This window comes from Oncorhynchus kisutch, linkage group LG1, assembly GCF_002021735.2.
Source record: "Oncorhynchus kisutch isolate 150728-3 linkage group LG1, Okis_V2, whole genome shotgun sequence".
NCBI classification, from domain to species: domain Eukaryota; kingdom Metazoa; phylum Chordata; class Actinopteri; order Salmoniformes; family Salmonidae; genus Oncorhynchus; species Oncorhynchus kisutch.
The window spans coordinates 21,511,660-21,532,389 of NC_034174.2; the positions used below are offsets into that span (position 1 = coordinate 21,511,660).

The window sequence follows — 20,730 nt, forward strand, 5'->3', positions numbered from 1 at the left end:
TGTGCCATGTGCATTTGTCTCCTGAGTGAGTTTTCGAGACATAGTGTTTGTTGTTTTCCCAGTGTTACTGTGATCCTTCCGTTACCGTGTCTCAGTAAAGTATTATGTTTATCCTTAACCACTGATTCCTAGTCTGGTCTCTTCTCTGCACCTGGGTCCAACCTCACCATCACCGATCAGACCATAATCACCTACATAAGCTCTCTACTCTTGAGCAAGGTGTGGGCAACAGCAGCCACCATCCTGCAGCTCCATATTAGCCTTCACTGTCGAGCTGAGACGAGTCTTTGACCCCCCAGTCAGCGGACGAGAAGCAGTCAGCCATTGAATTCCGCACTCTCGCCTCCAAGAGTGGATGGAATATGGAGGCACTGGTCAACACTTTCCACCAGGGGTTGTCTAACTCCATCCAGGATGAACTGGCCTCTCGGGAACTGGGAGAGGACCTCGAGTCCCTGACCATGCTGGCAATCTGGATCGAAGACCGCCTCTGAGAACGCGTGAGACAGTGCTTTTCTTTACACCACCCCAGTATCCCAGTTTCCTGAGCACCCCAAGCCCTTCAAACCCAGCATTGAGGAGCCCATGCAGCTGGGACGCACACGTCTGAGCCCACAGGAGCATGACAGGTGCATGTGCAAAGGCTGCTGCCTCTACTGTGGAGGTCTCGGCCATCTCCGTGCTACATGTCCAGAGCTGACTGGAAACACCCGGGCTCGCCAGGACAAGGGCAGACCCTGACGAGCTGTGCAGTTATCCCCCGGATACCCAGTCACCGTCTATCACTACCCGCAACCCTCCACCGGGACAACCGTCAGCACCAGATTCAAGAATTCGTGGACTCCGGGGCTGCAGATAATTTCATTGATCAAGACTTCGCCAGAGAATTACAAAGCCCCTACGTGAAATGTCCCATCCCTCTGCAGATTCAAGCCCTCGATGGACGCCCCATTGGCTCTGCCCAGGTGGAATATCAGACCAAGCCCATTCTACTGCAGGTTGGGGTGAATCACTCAGAGACTCTTCATTTTCTTTTGATCATGGCTCCCGAGAACCAACTTATCCTAGGGTACCCTTGGCTAGTGCTACATTAGCCACTACTCTCCTGGTCCACGGGACACCTACTAGACTGGGGTAAGAACTGCCAGAGTAAATATCTAAATACCCACCTAGAGCATCGCCGCGCCCCCTTGCATCCATTGAAGTCCAAGACTTCTCCACTCTCCCTCCCCAATACTTCAACCTCCGGGAGTCCTTCAGTAAGAGACAAGCAGCCCCCCGCCCTCCTCATCGTTCATACGACTGCACCATAGAACTCCTACCCGGCTCCACCCCTCCCCGGGGCCGTCTTTACTCCCTCCTGATCCCCGAAGCTGCAGTCATGGACAATTACATACCCCTGATGTCCACCACCTTGGAGCAGGCCCAGGGGGCCCAATTCTTCACCAAACTGGACCTCCGCAATGCTTACAATCTGGTGAGAATCAAGGAGGGAGATGAATGGAAAACTGCCTATTATACCCCTAGTGACCACCATGAGTATTTAGTCATGCCATTCGGATTATCAAACTCACCGGCAGTCTTCCAAGCATTGGTCAATGACACTCTTAGGGATATGTTGAATCAGTTCGTCTTTGTTTACCTCAACAACATCCTGATCTTCTCCATGACCCTTCCTGAACACATCCTGCACGTCCGCCAAGTCCTGATTGAGAAGATTGAGAAGTGTGAGTGTCCCAAGTCTCTTTCCTGGGCCACATTATCTCTACCGCCGGCGTCCAATTTTTACAGACGTTTTATACGGAAATTTCACAGCCCTAAGTCCCAGACCCATTTTGGCTGGACCCCTGAGGCTGACAGGGCATTCATGGAGCTCAAGGGACGTTTCACCTCCGGACCCATCCTCGTTCATCCTGATCCTACTCATCCCTTCATGGTAGAGGTGGATGCCTCGGACACTGGAGCAGGGGCGGTCCTTTCACAGCAGAACGAGCAGAACGAGGGGGACAGGAGAATGCACCCAAGTGCCTTTCTTTGCAAGCGATTCTCGCCAGTGGAATACAACTACGATGTAGGCAACCGGGAGCTCTTGGCAGTCAAGTGGGCCCTTGAGGGGTGGAGACACTGGTTAGAGGGGGCACCTCATCCTTTCGTGATCTAGACAGACCAAAAAAACTTGGTCTCCATTCATGAAGCCAGGAGGTTGAATGCTCGCCAGGCTAGGTGCGCTCTGTTTTTTAACAGGTTCAAATTCACTCTAGTCTATCGCCCGGGATCCAATAATCAGAAAGCAGATGCCATGTCCCGCCAACATGATGGCTCTAATGAGGAGAGGGAATCTGAGCCCATCATCCCCAGCCCCTCGCACTGTGCCTCCCGTGTTATGGAGTATAGAGACCACGGTACGACAAGCCCAGACCTGAGAACCTGACTCCGGCCGGGGTCCCACTAACAGGCTTTATGTTCCGCGATCAGCCTGTTCTCGAGTGCTACAATGGGGACACTCCTCTAAATTAACTGGGCATCCAGGGGTTAATCGGAAACTGGAGTTCCTGAGGCAGAAATGCTGGTAGCCCAACATGATTGAGGATGTGAGATCCACCTGTGGCCAAGCTAGTCCTCACGACAGCGACCGGCTGGGTTGCTCCAACCTCTGCCCATCCCCAGCCGGCACAGGTCCCACCTGTCCATAGAATTTATCACAGGGTTACCTCCATCCCAAGGGCTTACCACTAACCTACCTCCATCCCAAGGGCTTACCACTAACCTGGTGGTCATGGATCATGGATCAGTTCTCCAATGCAGCCCATTTCATTGCCTTGCCCAGACCACAACGGACCCTCCACCTCCAAATCGATCCCGCTCCAGAGTACAGGCCTCGGTGTAATGCTCATTCATTCGACGATAAGCGTAAATCCGACCATCACCCCTGGTGAGACAAAACTGTGACTCGTCAGTGAAGAGCACTTTGTGCCAGGCCTGTCTGATCCAGCGACGGTGGGTTTGGGCCCATAGGCAACGTTGTTGCCGGTGATGTCTGGTGAGGATCTGCCTTTCAACAGGCCTACAAGCCCTCAGTCCAACCTCGCTCAGCCTATTGCGGACAGTCTGAGCGCTGATGGAGGGATTGTGCGTTCCTGGTGTAACTCGGGCAGTTGTTGTTGCCATCCTGTACCTGTCCCACAGGTGTTGTTACACGTGGTCTGCCACTGCGAAGACGATCAGCTGTTCGTCCTGTCTCCCTGTAGCGCTGTCTTAGTAGTCACAGTAGTGCAATTTATTGCCCTGGCCACATCTACAGTCCTCATGCCTCCTTGCAGCATGCCTAAGGCACGTTCACACAGGTGAGCAGGGACCCTTTCTTTTGGTGCTTTTCAGAGTCAGTAGAAAGGCCTCTGTAGTGTTCTAAGTTTTCATAACTGTGACCTTAACTGCCTACCGTCTGTAAACTGTTAGTTCTACAGGTGCATGTTCATGAATTGTTTATGGTTCATTGAACAAGCATGGGAAACAGTGTTTAAACCCTTTACAATGAAGATTTGTGAAGTTATTTGGATTTTGACTAATTATCTTTGAAAGACAGGGTCCTGAAAAAGGGGCGTTTCTTTTTTTGCTGAGTATATGTCTTTTTTAATAGCAAGACACTGTAAAGTCAATTATTCCTCTGAATAGTATGAATTAGGCTGTTTGAGAAAGTTTGAATTCTTAGCAACCTGCATACACATTGTTTAAATTACAATATATCAACATAGTTACTGTAGTAGGTCAAGTACAGTGCAATTCTACACATTTTGCTATGCAGCTGAGAGAAAATGTTGCAGGTTTAAAGCTATTTGCTTGCGATTCTACATATTCTGCCGTGGAACTGAGAGCACATTTAGCAGTTTTAAAGCTTGTTTCCTGCCATTCAAAGCATTTTACCATGGATAATGTGATATTTTGCTAAAATTTTAAAACAAAATGAATACTGATAAAAAAAAAATGGAATCTTCAATTTTCCCTGACTGTCTAACTTTTATTTTGGTGATTGATAGTTCTCAAAGATTATATTATACAAAAATATATAGTTCCATTATCTTTTCTTTGTACTTTATTTCTGGTTTAAGTCATTTAAGTTTACATTTAAATCATTTTAGCATCCCTAAAATGTATTTCCCGAAAAATGTATACGATTCGGAAAGTATTCAGACCCCTTACCTTTTTCGATCATTTGTTACGTTACAGCCTTATTAAAAAATGTCATTGTCAATCTACACACAATACACTATAATAACAAAACGAAAACAGGGTTTTAGACAACAAAAATGCCTGATTTACATAAGTATTCAGACCCTTTGCAATAAGACTAAATTGAGCTCAGGTGCATGTTGAGTCATAGATCTGGGGAAGGGTACCAAAAAATGTCACTGACCCGATGGTCACTGGCAGAGCTCCGGAGTTCCTCTGTGTAGATGACAGAAACTTCCAGAAGGACAACCATCTCTGCAGCACTCCACCAAGCAGGCCTTTATGGTAGAGTGGCCAGATGGAAGCCACTCCTCAGTAAAGGCACATGACAGCCAACTTGGAGTTTGCCAAAAGGCACCTAAAGGACACTCAGACCATGGGAAACAAGATTCTCTGGTCTGTTGAAAACAAGATTGAACTATTTGGCCTGAATGGCAAGCATCACATCTGGAGGAAACCAGGCACAGCTCATCACCTGTCCAATACCATCCCTATGGTGAAATATAGTGGTGGCAGTATCATGCTGTGGGGGTGTTTTCAGTGGCAGGCACTGGGAGACTAGTCAGGATTGAGGGAAAGATGAATGGAGCCAAGTACAGAGTGATCCTTGATGAAAACTTGCTCCAGAGAGCTCAGGACCTCAGGCGAAGGTTCACCTTCAAGAGGACAATGACACTAAGCACACAGCCAAGACAACGCAGAAGTGGCTCTGAAAGTCCTTGAGTGGCCCAGCCAAAGCCCGGACAGATCAAACAACTCTGGAGGGACCTGAAAATAGCTGTGCAGTGACGCTCCCCATCCAACCTGACAGAGCTTGAGAGGATCTGCAGAGAAGACTAGTAGAAATTAAATTTAGAATAAGGCTGTAATTTTAAAAAAAATTGTGAAGGGGTCTGAATACATTCCGAATGCACTGTATATTTTGTTTTACAATGTTTGGACCATCCAAGGATTGCAGTTGCAGAAAAATCCCTCTCAAGCATAAGAATACCTGTACCTATGCTAGATAGCTGCCATTCAGCTGTTTTTCTGATAACCTAATTATGTGAAGAGTAAAGGTCAGGTAGTTAATAGCAAGCTAGCTACTGTACTCAAAATTGAACTAGCTTGTTAGTTAGTTAGCTAGCTACCTGGCTAGCTGTTTAAATAAAAGCTGGAACGATCTAGCTGTAATGATTACAAGTATCCCCACTAGCTGGCAAAAAAATGGGGGTGCTTATATTTGTCCTGTTTCACTGCAAGTACAAGTGTGTAACCTGTACGTGTGGGAGGTGTGAAATGTAAATGTGTTTTTTACATATCCCAACTCCCCGAGCCGCCCTCGGAGAGTGGGGTTACTGCCAGGGATCAGCCATTATTGACTACGACCCATATAACAGTTGGCCCTAAAGCTTTTTGTAGGGAGCCAAGGAAACCAATTATTGCCTGTATCAGGGAAAGACACTACCTATAATGTGGACCAATAATTGTATAGCAATATAGCAATATAGATAAATACACGATAATTGAGAATTTCAATAAGCATTTTGGTTCACCAACTACTTCTCAGAGTTCAGTGTGTCAAATCGGAGGGCCTGTTGTCCAGACCTCTGGCAGTCTCTATGGGCCAACTCTTTTCTCTGTATACATCAATGCTGGTGATTCTCTGATCCACCTCTACGCAGATTACACCATTCTGTATACTTCTGGCCTCTCTTTGGGCACTGTGTTAACTAACCTCCAGACGAGCTTCAATGTCATACAACACTCCTTCCGTGGCCTCCAACTGCTCTTAAATGCAAGTAAAACTAAATTCATGATCTTCAACCAATCGCTGCCAGCATCACTACTTTGGACGGTTCTGACTTAGAATATGTGGACAACTCCAAATACCTAGGTGTCTGGTTAGACTGTAAACTCTCCTTCCAGACTCAGACTTCCAGACAAGCATCTCAAATCCAAAATTAAATCTAGAATCAGCTTCCTATTTTCAATAAAGCACCCTTCACTCATGCTGCCAAACATACACTCGTAAAACTGACTATCCTACCGATCCTTGACTTCGGCGATGTCATTTATAAAATAGCCTCCAACACTCTACTCAGCAAATTGGATGCAGTCTATCACAGTGCCATCCATTTTATCACCAAAGCCCCATATACTACCTACCACTGTGACCTGTATGCTCTCATTGGCTGGCCCTCGCTTCATATTCGTCACCAAACCCACTGGCCCACCTTATCTCAGCTCACTGGTCACCATAGCAGCATCCACCCATAGCACGCGCTCCAGCAGATATATTTCACTGGTCACCCCCAAAGCCAAATTCCTCCTTTGGCCGCCTTTCCTTTCAGTTCTCTGCTGCCAATGACCGGAACAAACAGCCAATATCACTGAAGCTGGAGACTCATATCTCACATACTCTACTTTCAGCACCAGCTGTCAGAGCAGCTCACAGATCACTGCACCTGTACATAGCCCATCTGTAAATAGCCCATCCAACTACCTCATCCCCATCCGGTAATTACTTTGTTAATTTTGCTCCTTTGCACCTTTGAGGCGGCAGGGTAGCCTTTGGGGCGGCAGGGTAGCCTAGAAAGTTAGAATGTTGGACTAGTAACCAGAAGGTTGCAAGTTCAAATCCCTATTTTTACCTTAATTAAAGGTAAAAATAAAATAAATAAAAAAACAGAATCTCTACTCGCACATGAGTTTACTGCACATCTATCACTACAGTGTTTAATTGCTATATTATAAGTATTTCGCCACTATGGCCTATTTATTGCCTTACCTCCCTTATCTTACATCATTTGCACACACTGTATAAAGATTTTTTCTATTGTATTATTGACTGTATGTTTGTTTATTCCATGTGTAACTCTGTGTTGTTGTTTGTGTCGCACTGCTTTGCTTTGTATTGGCCAGGTCGCAGTTGTAAATGAGAACTTGATCTCAAGTTCTCATTTACAACTGGTTAAATTAAGGTTAAATAAAATTACAAATTAAAAACCACTCAGCCATGCTGCCAAAACAACACTGCACACTGAACACTGCACCAAACTTTCCATTCCGAACTCTGACCAACAGCTCTCAATAATTATGACTCAACAAACATGTCATTCTCTGTTCTAAGGAAAATAATACTGTTGTCCTAAAGTAGATAACGCTTTATGCTATTGAGCCACTGAGCAAGGGTAGCATGTTGGGAGTGTATGTGAGTTCCTGTGCGTGTGTTAGGGGGCGTTTGATATTCTAAGAATACCACCTACTGTAGAGCACCCATGGAGTTCAATGCCAGGGCATGCCCGTGACCCGACCTCAGCTGCTCTCGGTCCCTGCCAGGTCTGCCAGCCACACTGGGGCATCAAAGGGAGGACAGGCAGAGCACCTGTGTCTGTCTGTCTATCTGAGGGACAAAAGGACAGAACGCTCTCAAGATTCTGCATGCCACCCTATTAATCCATGAGCCAGGGGGGGATGGCCGGGCTCAATTGGGGTGATGATTTCTCATAGTGATTTTCTTGAAGGTCTTTGTCCCTAGAGTTAAAGCATGTGTGATAGCAGTGCAGCAATGGCAGCTTTCTCTGTTTTTCACTCTTTCTGCCATGGCTGCAAAATGAGACATCATCACCCAAAGTGAGCCCGACAGCCCAAATTTGTGGGCCTGGCTCATGGACTACATGCTGTGGCCTCAAAGGCAGAGGTACACTATGTGGACACCTGCTCATTGAACATCTCATTCCAATATCATGGGCATTAATATGGAGTTGGTCCCCCCTTTGCTACGATAACAGCCTCCACTCTTCTGGGAAGGCTTTCCACTAGATGTTGGAACATTGCTGCGGGGACTTGCTTCCATTCAGCCACAAGAGCTTTATAGAGGTTGGATACTGATGTTGGGAGATCACGCCTGGCTCACAGTCGGCATTCCAATTCATCCCAAAGGTGTTCAATGGGGTTGAGACCAGAGCTCTGTGCAGCCCAGTCAAGTTCTTCCACACGGATCTTGTCAAACCATTTCTGTATGGACCTCGCTTTGTGCACAGGGGCATTGTAATGCTGAAACAGGAAAGAGCCTTCCTCAAACTGTTGCCACAAAGTTGGAAGCACAGAATCATCGAGAATGTCATTGTATGCTGTAGTGTTAAGATTTCCCTTCACTGAAACTAAGACCATTATTCCTCCACCACCAAAATGTACAGTTGGCACTATGTATTGGAGCAGGTAGCATACTCCTGGCATCCGCCAAACCCAGATTAGTCCGTTGGACTGCCATTAAAGAACGTGTTTCAACTGCTCCAGAGTCCAATGGCGGTGAGCTTTACACCACTCTTAAGCTTGTGTGCGGCTGCTCGGCCATGAAAACCCAATTCATGAAGCTCCCGACGAACAGGTATTGTGCTGACATTGCTTCCAGAGGCAGTTTGGAACTCGGTAGTGAGTGTTGCAACCAATGACAGGTGGCTTTTACGTGCAACGCACTTCAGCACTTCAGCCCCATTCTGTGAGCTTGTGTGGCCTACCACTTCGTGGCTGAGCCATTGTTGCTCCTAGACGTTTCCACTTCACAATAACAACACTTACGGTTGACAGCGGGGCAGCTCTAGCATGGCAGAAATTTGATGAACTGACTGGTTGGAAAGATGGCATCCTATCATGGTGCCACTTTGAATGTCACTGAGCTCTTTAGTGAGGCCATTCTACTGTTTGGCTATGGAGATTGCATGGTTGTGTGCTCAATTTTATACTCAATTTTATACACCTGTCAGCAACGGGTGTGGCTGAAATAGCCAAATCCACTAATTTGAAGGGGTGTCCGCATGCTTTTGTATATACAGTGCATTCAAAAAGGTTTCAGACCCCTTCACTTTTTCAAAATTTTTGCAATGCTACAGCCTTAATCTAAAATGGACTTAAAAAATAATAATTCTCATCAATCTGCACACAATACCCCATAATGTCAATGCAAAAACTGTTAAAAAAAATTTTTTTGCTAAATAAATATCACATTTACATAAGCATTCAGATCTTTTACTCAGTACTTTGTTGAAGCACCTTTGGCAGCGATTACAGCCTTGTGTCTTCTTGGGTCTGATGCTACAAGCTTGGCACACCTGTATTCTTCTCTGCAGATCCTCTCAAGATCTGTCAGGTTGGATGGGGAGCGTCGCTGCTCTGCTATTTTCAGGTCTCTCCAAAGATGTTCGATTGGGTTCAAGTCCGGGTTCTGGCTGGCCACTCAAGGACATTCAGAGACTTGTCCCAAAACCACACCTGCGTTCTCTTGGCTGTGGGCTTAGGGTCGTTTTCCTGTTGGAAGGTGAACATTCGCCCCACTCTAAGGTCCTGAGTGCTCTGGAGCAGGTTTTCATGAAAGATCTCTCTGTACTTTACTCCGTTCATCTTTCCCTGAAATCTGACTAGTCTCCCAGTCATTATGGGGTATTGTGTGTAGATTGATGAGGGGCATTTAAAAAAGATGTTTTTTACGTTTTTATTTTTTTATTTAACCTTTATTTAACTAGGCAAGTCAGTTAAGAACAAATTCTTATTTACAATGCCGGCCTACCCCGGGCCAAACCCTAACGACGCTGGGCCAATTGTGCGGCTGTAATGTAACAAAATGTGGAAAATGGGTCTAAATACTTTCCGAATGCACTGTATCTATGTATCTTATGTGTTAACTAAGCAGATCAAAGAGGGCTGAGGCGTAAATAGGGTTGCAAAATTCAGGGAACTTTCAACAAATTCCCTGGTTTTCCAGAAATCCTGGGTGGTGGATTCATCTTTCTGTCCCTTGATCGGCCCACCTTGACCAAAGCAGTTCAATTACAGGTCACTGAGGCCCTAATGTACCAAGCACTAAACCGCTAATCCCCATGCTTTATTGGAGTGAGAAAATCCAATTCCAGAGATCTGTAATTCCATAAACCTTATTAGGCACCACAGTGGCTGTTCTATCTCTGGGGACCAGGGATTGAGTGGAGAGGAAGGAACAGGGAAAGAGAGGAGAGGCTAGCGCTAGGGCAGAGACCCTCTCAACACTGGAAGACAAAGAGAGGAAAGAAGGGGGGGAAATTGGAAGAAATGGAACTGAATGATGAGAAGATGAACACAGAAACGGAAGAAAAGAGAGTCAGAATGATCAAGACAGATCCATAGCCAGGGGTGGCAATCTTGTTACTCCTACAAGAATGCTTCCAAATAGATAAGCAGAAGTGTTGAAGCTAAAGCTGTCTATCTAAATGATGAGCCACAGAATCTTTAGAGAACACATTAATCATTTACCTCTCTTTCTGCAGTCATAATAACATGGAGTTGTCGATGAGGACTCTGTCAATTATGAAAACCTTCACATGGTATGTTACAGTATCTTCAAGCAGCAAAAGAAAAGTTGAAGTAATTTTAAAAGATGAGAGAACATGAGGAACTCATTGCCTCGTCAGAAACATCAATCACTGTCCACATATGATTGGCTTCCTTCTCTTCTCCCTGTTGCTCACCATGGCGCCTTTCATGTTTGTTCCCATTCCACCACTGCACCACTACTGTAGTCATTTAATCAGAGCATCGATGGGCAACTTAGCACCACTGTTATCTAAGACCTGTCTTCCATTGTTGTCCCTCCCTGTTGTCCAGGAGGGAGGAGAGAAGGAGGGAGGGAGGGTGTGTTTGTTTGGTCCTGCTGTCCTAATGGGGAACATGGGAAATGCCTCAGAAAGGGATGGTGACCGATGCAGAATTATTATTTTTTTGAAAAGGGGATGGCAGGGATGCAGAGGGTAAGATGACGATGGTCATGATAATAATTGTTATAATGATAAGGATGCTTGTGACCTCAACCAAAGCATCTCAGACTGAAGGGTATGAGTACTTAAAGATTTCTGCTCTTGAAAATATGAGTGAAACTACAAAGTTTATTTGAAAAGTAATTCAACACCATGACAGACAAAATTGATCAGAGGACGACACAAAACCAGTGATCTATTTGAAATCGAAGGTTGAATCTTACTGACAACACTGGTGTTAGATATGTCCAGTGTAAGAGCCCAGTGTTCATTTATCTCCAGTGATGCAGGACTCTTAAGTCTCCACTCTGGGGCTGACTGGTTGGCTGTAATTAAATTTCTCTGCAGGACACAGACACTGCAGCATTGCTCACATAGATGGCAGATTGGAATCACATTGCACAAGCCTCCACACAAACAGCACACATACACACATATAGAAACAGTCTTCTCTCGGGACATCACTTCATCAGAAAAGTGACACTTCAAACCCTAATTAAAGAGGCCCTCTCAGCCACTATCATTAAAGAGTAGAGCTGCAGGCTGAGATTAAAACAGTGATCTCCAGATATCTTATCATTACAGGGCCTAGCACACAATAGCTCATACATACTGATGAACAGGGAACTCAGAGGAACAGGAGCACTAGATACAGGGCTAGTTACAAGCCTCACTCATTGCTAAAAAAGAATAGAGACAGTCACCATCACCCAAATCATCTTCCAATGTTAATCATGCTCTTTACATCTCGGTCTTTTAGCATCATTTTGTCTCCTCTTTCAACCTTCAGCTCTGTCTATAATTGGCCCAAACAGCCTAATGAAGAGTGGAGGTGAAGTGAGCAGCCACACTAGAAGCATGTCACCTTGCGTGTTATCACTGTCACTGATATCTGTCTCCTGTCACTCCTGTGGGCTGGCTCTGTAGTTAGTGTGTAATGGCCTGCCAATATGTCTTCCCCCTATCTGGGAGACACCAGACGTGTCCTGTACTCAAGTCAACAACTGTCAATACTACAGTCTCTACATGCAGTATCTACAGTATATAACATTCTACACTCATGCATGTTTGCATAGCTTCGAACCAAACTCTCTCCAAGCACATGTAAGCACATTCTCTCTTAAACTTAGACTACACATGCAACACTTTTATTTATTCCCACTGAGCCACAGCAGACAGCCTCTTAACAGGTCTCAAAGTTAAGCCTAGAGTGTGTGTGAGGACAAAGACAGGAAGAGCATACAAGGTATAATGTGTGTTTGTGTGTGTGTGTGTGTGTGTGTGTGTGTGTGTGTGTGTGTGTGTGTGTGTGTGTGTGTGTGTGTGTGTGTGTGTGTGTGTGTGTGTGTGTGTGTGTGTGTGTGTGTGTGTGTGTGTGTGTGTGTGTGTGTGTGTGTGTGTGTGTGTGTGTGTGTGAGAACCGGCGTAATGCCAGGGGGCTAGCTGACAGGTTGACTAAACAGGAGCAGCCTCCTACAGTCCACCGTCTAGCAGAGAAAAGAGGCCAGTTGAGCTGGGGGCTGGCTCCAGCCTCCAGCAGCAGAATGCTCAGTAAATAATGAATGTCTTAACTACAGATCTCTGCCACCTCTAACAAACAGCTCTCCATCCCTCCAGTCAGTAGCAGCAGCTAGCCATCTAGGCAGCCAAACCAGTCTCAGTCATTAATATTTCAGCCTCAGTTCTACTCTCTATCTCAGCACTCAGAGAGCACTCACTACCGCCTGATCCTTTTGACCCATAAAGACACAGACAAAACACTGATGTGAACATCTAAACTAGTCCAGCCTACTGCCTGGGACATGACAAGAGAGCTGTTTCTTCTCTGTAGTGTATCTATTTTTGAAAGAACAATTGTTGTGCATGTACATTCAACAAAGAACATATTTCCATGTTCTTTAACAATGGCGTTATACTGTATACACCTGATATAAACACAAGATTAAATAATACAGTATTTTCTCATATATTATGACAATGCGAAGACCAACAGGAAAACCAAAATAATGTGAAATATCAGAGAGAGGACCTAACCAATACGGTAACCCAGAAGAACAGAAACCACATCAAGAACACATATGAGTGGAGTCAGTGTGAGCAGAAAAATGCTCTACAAGATGGAAGAATCTCTTAACTCCTTTCTTGATAAACCTAGGGGGAAATCGTAAACTTTCGGAATAATCTGTAAAAATCAGTGCCCTATTTATAAAAGAACCAAACTCCTGTGTTAATAGGCACAGTATTGGCATCTCAAGTCGCCCACTAACATGATACAGTGACTTACTGTAATAATGCTTATTATAAAGCTACATGCCTAATGGGCTGTGCTGAGACAATGATTTATCAGTGACCCAAGCCCTGATCAGATAATCCCTACCATCGTGTCGCTGAGTTGTCGTAGTGCTGCTGCAAATGTACATTGTCCCAGGGGCGTTGGCAGTCATAATGTAAGTAACCTAATTTATGTCCCTCTAACTCCTCTGAATGCGTCTGTCAACCCTACAGCTGTTGTATACATTAATCATGCGCCTATGAATCGGAGTAATGCTGTTAGCACTGAGGCGGTTTTCCGTAGTAGGATATCCACTGTGTGAAGCTCACCATGCACATCAGCTCAAACGTAAATATCACTGTCATGTCTACCTCTCATAAGCCTCCCATTAAAGCAATAAAGCACACCAGAAAAGTTCTAAAAATAGACCACATTAACATATGTAGTCTAAGAAATAAGGTTTATGAAATTGATAACATTCTAGTAACAGATAACATTCATATATATTCATTATCTCTGAAACTCACTTAGATAATTAATAACTTTGATGATACAGTGCTAGCAATACATGGTCAAAACATCTTCAGAAGAGACAGGAATACCAATGGTGGTGTTTACATATATGTCCAGTCATATTCCTGTAAAGCTTAGTGAGGATATCATGTCAAACGCTGAAGTAATATGGTTACAGTTTTATCTGCCTCACCTAAAGCACATTCTTGTGGGAAGCTGCTACAGAATGCTAATTGTAAGTATTTGGACAATAATATATGTGATATCAACAGAGAAGTATATTTTCTGGGTGACTTTAAATACTGACTGGCTTTTATCAAGCTGCCCACTCAAGAAAAAGCTTCAAACTGTACCTAGGGCCTGCAACCTGGTTCAGGTTATCAGTCAACCTACCATGTATTGATCACATATTTACTAATGCTGCAGAAATCTGCTATAAAGCAGTATACAAATCCATCAGATGTAGTGATCATAATATAGTAGTCATATCTAGGAAAACCAAAGTTCCAAAGGCTGGGTGTCACGTCCTGACCTTAGTTCCTTTTGTATGTTTCTAATAAATTATGACGGACACTTACCACGCTGCATATTGGTCCGATTCTTCTTACTCTTCCTCAGACGAAGAGGAGATTTGTTACAGAACCACCCACCACAACCGGACCAGGCAGCATGGTAACCAGGAGCAGAGGGTTCTGTACTCCTGGACATGGGAGGAGATTTTGGACGGTAGGGGAATCTGGGCACAGGCTGGGGAATATCGCCGCCACCCGGGAAGAGCTGGAGGCAGCCAAAGCCGAGCGGTGGCATTATGAGGAGTTAGCACGGCAGCGCAACAGTGATGAGAGGCAGCCCCAAAACTTTCTTGGGGAGGGGCACACGGGGAGTGTGGCTAAGTCAGGTAGGAGACCTAAGCCAACTCCCCGTGCTTACCGTGGCGAGAGATGGACTGGGCAGGCACCGTGTTATGCCGTGAGGCGCACGGTGTCCCCAGTACGCAGGCATAGCCCGGTGCACTACATCGCAGCGCCTCATATCGGCCGGGCTAGAGTGGGCATCGATCCGGCTCAGCACATTTGGTCTCCAGTGCGTCTCCTCGGCCCGGGGTACATGGCACCAGCCCTACGCACGGTGTCCCCGCACGGTGTCCCCAGCCCTACGCACGGTGTCCTCCAAAGGTGCCACTTAAGTGGGCCAAGACTATGGTGGAGTGGGGTCCACGTCCCGCGCCAGAGCCGCCACCGCGGACAGATGCCCACCCAGACCCTCCCCTATGGGGTTAGGTTTTGCGGCCGGAGTCCGCACCTTTTGGGGGGGGGGGTACTGTCACGTCCTGAACCTTAGTTCCTTTTGTATGTTTCTATTTTAGGTTGGTCAGGGCGTGAGTTGGGGTGGGCATTCAATGGTTTTGTTCCATGTTTGGTATTTCTATGTGTTTGGCCTGGTATGGTTCCCAATCAGAGGCAGCTGTCAATCGTTGTCTCTGATTGAGAACCATACTTAGGTAGCCTGTTTTCCCACTCTTGTTTGTGGGTGGTTGTTTTCTGTTTAGTGTATGTCACCTTACAGAACTGTTTCGTTTCTTCCATTTCACTTTGTTATTTTGTTTTGTGCGTTCAGTCAATAAATTATGACGGACATTTACCACGCTGCATACTGGTCCGATCCTTCTTACTCTTCCTCAGATGAGATTCATTACACTGGGCCTAATACTCAGCAAAAAATAAACGTCCTCTCACTGTCAACTGCATTTATTTAACTTAACATGTGTAAATATTTGTATGAACATTACAAGATTCAACAACTGAGACATAAACTGAACAAGTTCCACAGACATGTGACTAACAGAAATGGAATAATATCTCCCTGAACAAAGGGGGGGTCAAAATAAAAATTAACAGTCAGTATCTGGTGTGGCCACCAGCTGCATTAAGTACTGCAGTGCATCTCCTCCTCATGGACTGCACCAGATTTTTTGCTGTGAGATGTTACCCCACACCTCCACCAAGGCACCTGCAAGTTCACAGACATTTCTGGGGGGGAATGGCCCTAGCCCTCACCCTCCGATCCAACAGGGCCCAGACGTGCTCAGTGGGATTGAGATCTGGGCTCTTCGCTGGCCATGGCAGAACACTGACATTCCTGTCTTGTAGGAAATCACGCACTGAATGAGCAGTATGGCTGGTGGCATTGTCATGCTGGAGGGTCATGTCAGAATGATCCTACAGGAAGGGTACCACATGAGGGAAGAGGATATCTTCCCTGTAACACACAGAGTTGAGATTGCCTGCAATACAAGCTCAGTCCGATGATGCTGTGACACACCGCCCCAGACCATGACGGACCCTCCACCTCCAAATCGATCCTGCTCCAGAGTACAGGCCTGGTTGTAACGCTCATTCCTTAAATTCCTCATTCCTACGATAAACTCGAATCCAACCATCACCCCTGGTGAGAAAAACCGCGACTCGTCAGTGAAGAGGACTTTTTGCCAGTCCTGTCTGGTCCAGAAATGATGGGTTTGTGCCAATGATTCTTATGTTGAAGATGTAAATAATATTTGCTGGTCTGTGATGTGTAATGAGGAGCAACCAGACACTGCACTTGACACATTTATGAAATTGCTTATTCCAGTTACCAATAAGCAAGCACTATTAAGAGAATGACTGTAAAAACGGTTAAATCCCCATGGATTGATGAGGAATTTAAAAATTGTGTAGTTGAGAGGGATGAGGCAAGATGAATGGCAAATAAGTCTGGCTGCACAGCCGATTGTCAAATGTTCTGCAAATTGAGAAATCATGTTACTCAACTTAACAAAAATAAGAAACTGTACTGTGAAACAAAGATACATTATTTAAAGAATGATGCTAAAAAAGCTTTGGAGCAAGTTAAATTACATGTTGGGCAAAAGGCAAAACTCAGCTCCTTCATTCATTGAATCAGATGGCATCACAAAACGACTTTAATTATTTTTTAATTTGCAAGATTAGCAAACTTAGGCATGCCAACAGCATGACATGCCAACAACAAATTCTGAACCAACACATCCATGCATAACTGACCAAATTATGAAAGACAAACGTTGTCATTTTGAATTCTGTAAAGTGAGTGTGGAAGAGGTGAAACAATTATTGGTGTCTATCAACAATGACCAGCCACCTGAATCTGAACTTTTGGATGGAAATTTACTGAGGACGATATTGCCACTCCTATTTGCCATCTCTTCAATCTAAGTGTACAGGAAAGTGTGTGTCCTCAGGCCTGGAGGGAAGCAAAGTCATTCCGCTACCCAAGAATAGCAAAGCACCCATTACTGGCTCAAACAGCCGACCAATAAGCCTGTTACCAACCCTTAGTAAACTTTTGGATAAAAAAATGTGTTTGACCATATACAATGCAATTTCACTGTAAACAAATTAACAACAGATTTTCAGCACGCTTATAGGGAAGGGCATTCAATGTGTAAAGCACTTACACAAATGACTGATGATTGGCTGAGAGAAATTTATAATACAAAGATTGTGAGAGCTGTTTTGTTAGACCTAAGTGCAGCTTTTGACATTATCGATAATAATCTGCTGCTGGAAAAACGTACAGTACCAGTCAAAAGTTTGGAAACACCTCATTCAAGTTCAAGTTTTTCTTTATTTTTTACCTTTTTCTACATTGTTTTAATAGTGAAGACATCAAAACAATGAAATAACACATGGAATCATGTAGTCACCATAAAAGTGTTAATCAAATTAAAATATATTTCATATTTGAGATTCTTCAAAGTAGCCACCCTTTGCCTTGATGACAGCTTTGCACACTCTTGGCATTCTCTCAACCAGCTTGAAAGAGTTCCCACATATGCTGAGCACTTGTTGGCTGCTTATCCTTGACTCTGCAGTCCAACTCATCGCAAACCATCTCAATTGGGTTGAGGTTGGGTGATTGTGGAGAACAGTTAATCTGATCCAGCACTCCATCACTCTCCTTCTTGGTCAAATAGCCCTTACACAAACTGGAGGTGTGTTGGGTCATTGTTCTGTTGAAAAACAAATGACACTCCCACAAGGCGCAAACCAGATGGGATGGCGTATCGCTGCAGAATGCTGTGGTAGCCATGCTGATTAAGTGTGAATTCTAAATAAATCACCTACAGTGTCACCCACAAAGCACCCCCACACAATCACACCTCCTCCTCCATGCTTCACGGTGGGAACCATAAATCCGTTCACCTACTCTGCGTCTCACCAAGACACAGTGGTTGGAACCCAAAATCTCAAATTTGGACTCATCAGACCAAAGGACAGATTTCCACTTGTCCATTGCTCATGTTTCTTGGCCTAAGCAAGTCTCTTCTTCTTAATGGTGTCCTTTAGTGGTGGTTTCTTTGCAGAAATTCGCCCATGGAGGCCTGATTCAAACAGTCTCCTCTGAACAGTTGATGCAGAGATTTCTGTTACTTGAACTCTGTGAAGCATCTATTTGGGCTGTAATTTCTGAGGCTGGTAACTCTAATGAACTTATTCTCTGCAGCAGAGGTAACTCTGGGTGGCGGTCCTTTCCTGCGGTGGTCCTCAAGAGAGCCAGTTTCATAATAGCGCTTGATAGTTTTAGCGACTGCACTTGAAGAAGCTTTCAAAGTTCTTGACATTTTCCGTATTAACTGACCTTCATGTCTTAAAGTAATCATGGACTGTCGTTTCTCTTTGTTTATTTGAGTTGTTATTGCAATAATATTGACTTGGTCTTTTACCAAATAGGGCTATCTTCTGTATACCACCCCTACCTTGTCACAACACAACTCAAACCCATTAAGAAGGACAGAAATTCCACAAATGAACTTTTAACAAGGCACACTTGTTAATTGAAATGCATTCCAGGTAACTACCTCATGAAGCTGGTTGGGAGAATGCCAAGAGTGTGCAAAGCTGTCATCAAAGCAAAGGGTTGCTACTTTGAAGAATCTCAAATTTAAAACATATTTTGATTTGTTTAACACTGTTTTGGTTTCTACCTGATTCCATATGTGTTATTTCATAGTTTTGATGTCTTCACTGTTATTCTACAATGTAGAAAATAGTCAAATAAAGAAAACCCTTGGAATGAGTAGGTGTGTCCAAACTTCTGACTGGTACTGTATGTGTTATGGATTTACATCCACAGCTATATTGTGGATCAAGAGTTACCTGTCTAACAGACCACAGAGAGTGTTATTAAATGGACTCCTCTCCAACATAATCCAGGTAGTCAAGCATTCCCCAGGGCAGCTGTCTAGGTTTATAACTTTTTAAAATCTTTACTAATGACCTGCCGCTGGCTCTGAGTAAAGCCAGTGTGTCTATGTATGCTGATGGATCAACACTACACACGTCAGCTACCACAGCAAGTGAAATCACTGAAACACTTAACAAAGAGCTGCAGTCAGTTTCAGAATGGGTTGCAAGAAACAAGTTAGTCCTTATATTTCTAATACTAAAAACATCGTATTTGGGACAAATATTTCACTAAACCCTAAACCTCAACTAAATCATGTAATTAATAATGTGGAAATTGAGCAAGTTGAGGAGACCCTTGAATTGTAAACTGTCATGGCCAAAACATATTGATACAACAGGAGCTAAGATGGGGAGAGGTCTGTTCATAATAAAGCGTTGTTCTGCTTTCTTAACAGGCCCTAGTTCTGTTGCACCTGGACTAATGTCCCGTTGTGTGGTCAGGTGCCACAAAGAGGGGCTTAGGAAAATTGCAATTGGCCCAGAACAGGGCAGCACGGCTGGCCATTAAATGTACACAGAGATCTAACAATAATAATATGCATGTCAATCTCTCCTGGCTCAAATTCCACAACAGCCCAATGCAAAGTCAGATACTTTGTGAAGGAGTTCAGTGCCACCTGCTTGTGAGTAAGTATTCCGTCCTCCTCCAATAAGCAGAGGAGATGATGATGATGATGGTGGTGGTGACAGTAAACCTCATGGAGGCGAGTCCAATAGAGAAGAGCAGTGAAGTGTAAAGTAGAGCAAAGCTACAGTACTATACCTCCCAGCTGTGTTCCTCAGCAGCGATGTCCCTGGTTGGAGCGAGTGAGCCGACACACGTAGGATACACACAAAGCTCCGTCCGTCGGTTCACACACACACCTGCTCTGACCAGTCCTGGACACACTCCTGTCCTGTGCCCTAGTGTCCGCTCTGCTGGCAGTCTGAGAGTCTAACCCCCACATAGCCCGACGTTGAAAGCCTACTGTTATAGATGCACACACAAGTGAAAGGAGGGAGGCGTGGTTTCTGATGAGATAGATAAAAGAGGGAGGGAGAAGGAGAGAAGGTCCCTCAATCTGCAATTCATTTTTTCCTCACTCCCCTTTTCACAGCGTCTCTGTCTCCCTTTCCCTCTCTATCACATAATTATCTTGCACTCTTTAACATTCACTCACACACACTCCTGAAATGCTCTAGCTCTCTTTTTCTCCAACACACTGAAACTCCATCTCTCTTTCTCCTCGTGGTCCTCACGGTCTCCCCCTCTTTCTCTATCCCCTTCTCTTTTTCTCCCACTCTTTTCTTCATATCTCTTTATACTTGTCAATTTCACCCTAATTTTCTCCCTGTCTCTTTCTCTCTCTTTCTCTCATTCATGTGGCTGTGGTGTGTGTGAGTGAATCAGGGCAGATCTAGCCATCTGTTGGAGCCTTTGCGCTTTACCTATTCACTGACTCATAAAGGCAGGGCCAGGGAGAAGAGAGAGAGAAAGGAAGGGGAGGGAACCAGGGATCAATCTTAATGCTGGAGGGTGGGAGAGGAGAGGAGAGGGAGAGGGAGAGTTTGGCATACACACTATATTTATTAGCCTGGCACCTCTAATAGGCTCGCTGGCATGGCCATGCCCAGTTCAGAGGAACAGCACCAACAACCTGAAGAGAGGAATATGCATTCAAGTACAAACGCATGCACACCCACC

At 44.8% G+C, this 20,730-nt stretch overlaps 1 protein-coding gene across 3 annotated transcripts in view; it reads right to left on the minus strand.

The window, feature by feature from the left end:
- The window catches only part of LOC109908376 (extracellular sulfatase Sulf-2), an 83,943-nt gene extending 63,766 nt beyond the window's left edge, over nt 1–20,177 (minus strand). For 2 of the 3 annotated variants that reach the window (XM_031800531.1, XM_031800491.1), the window contains exon 1: nt 19,810–20,174. The gene's annotated coding sequence lies outside the window, so the exon portion shown is untranslated. Of the gene's footprint in view, nt 1–19,809 lie in introns of all 3 variants that reach the window. The other variant, XM_031800579.1, reaches the window with a different exon arrangement.
- Nucleotides 20,178–20,730: the final 553 nt, after the last annotated feature.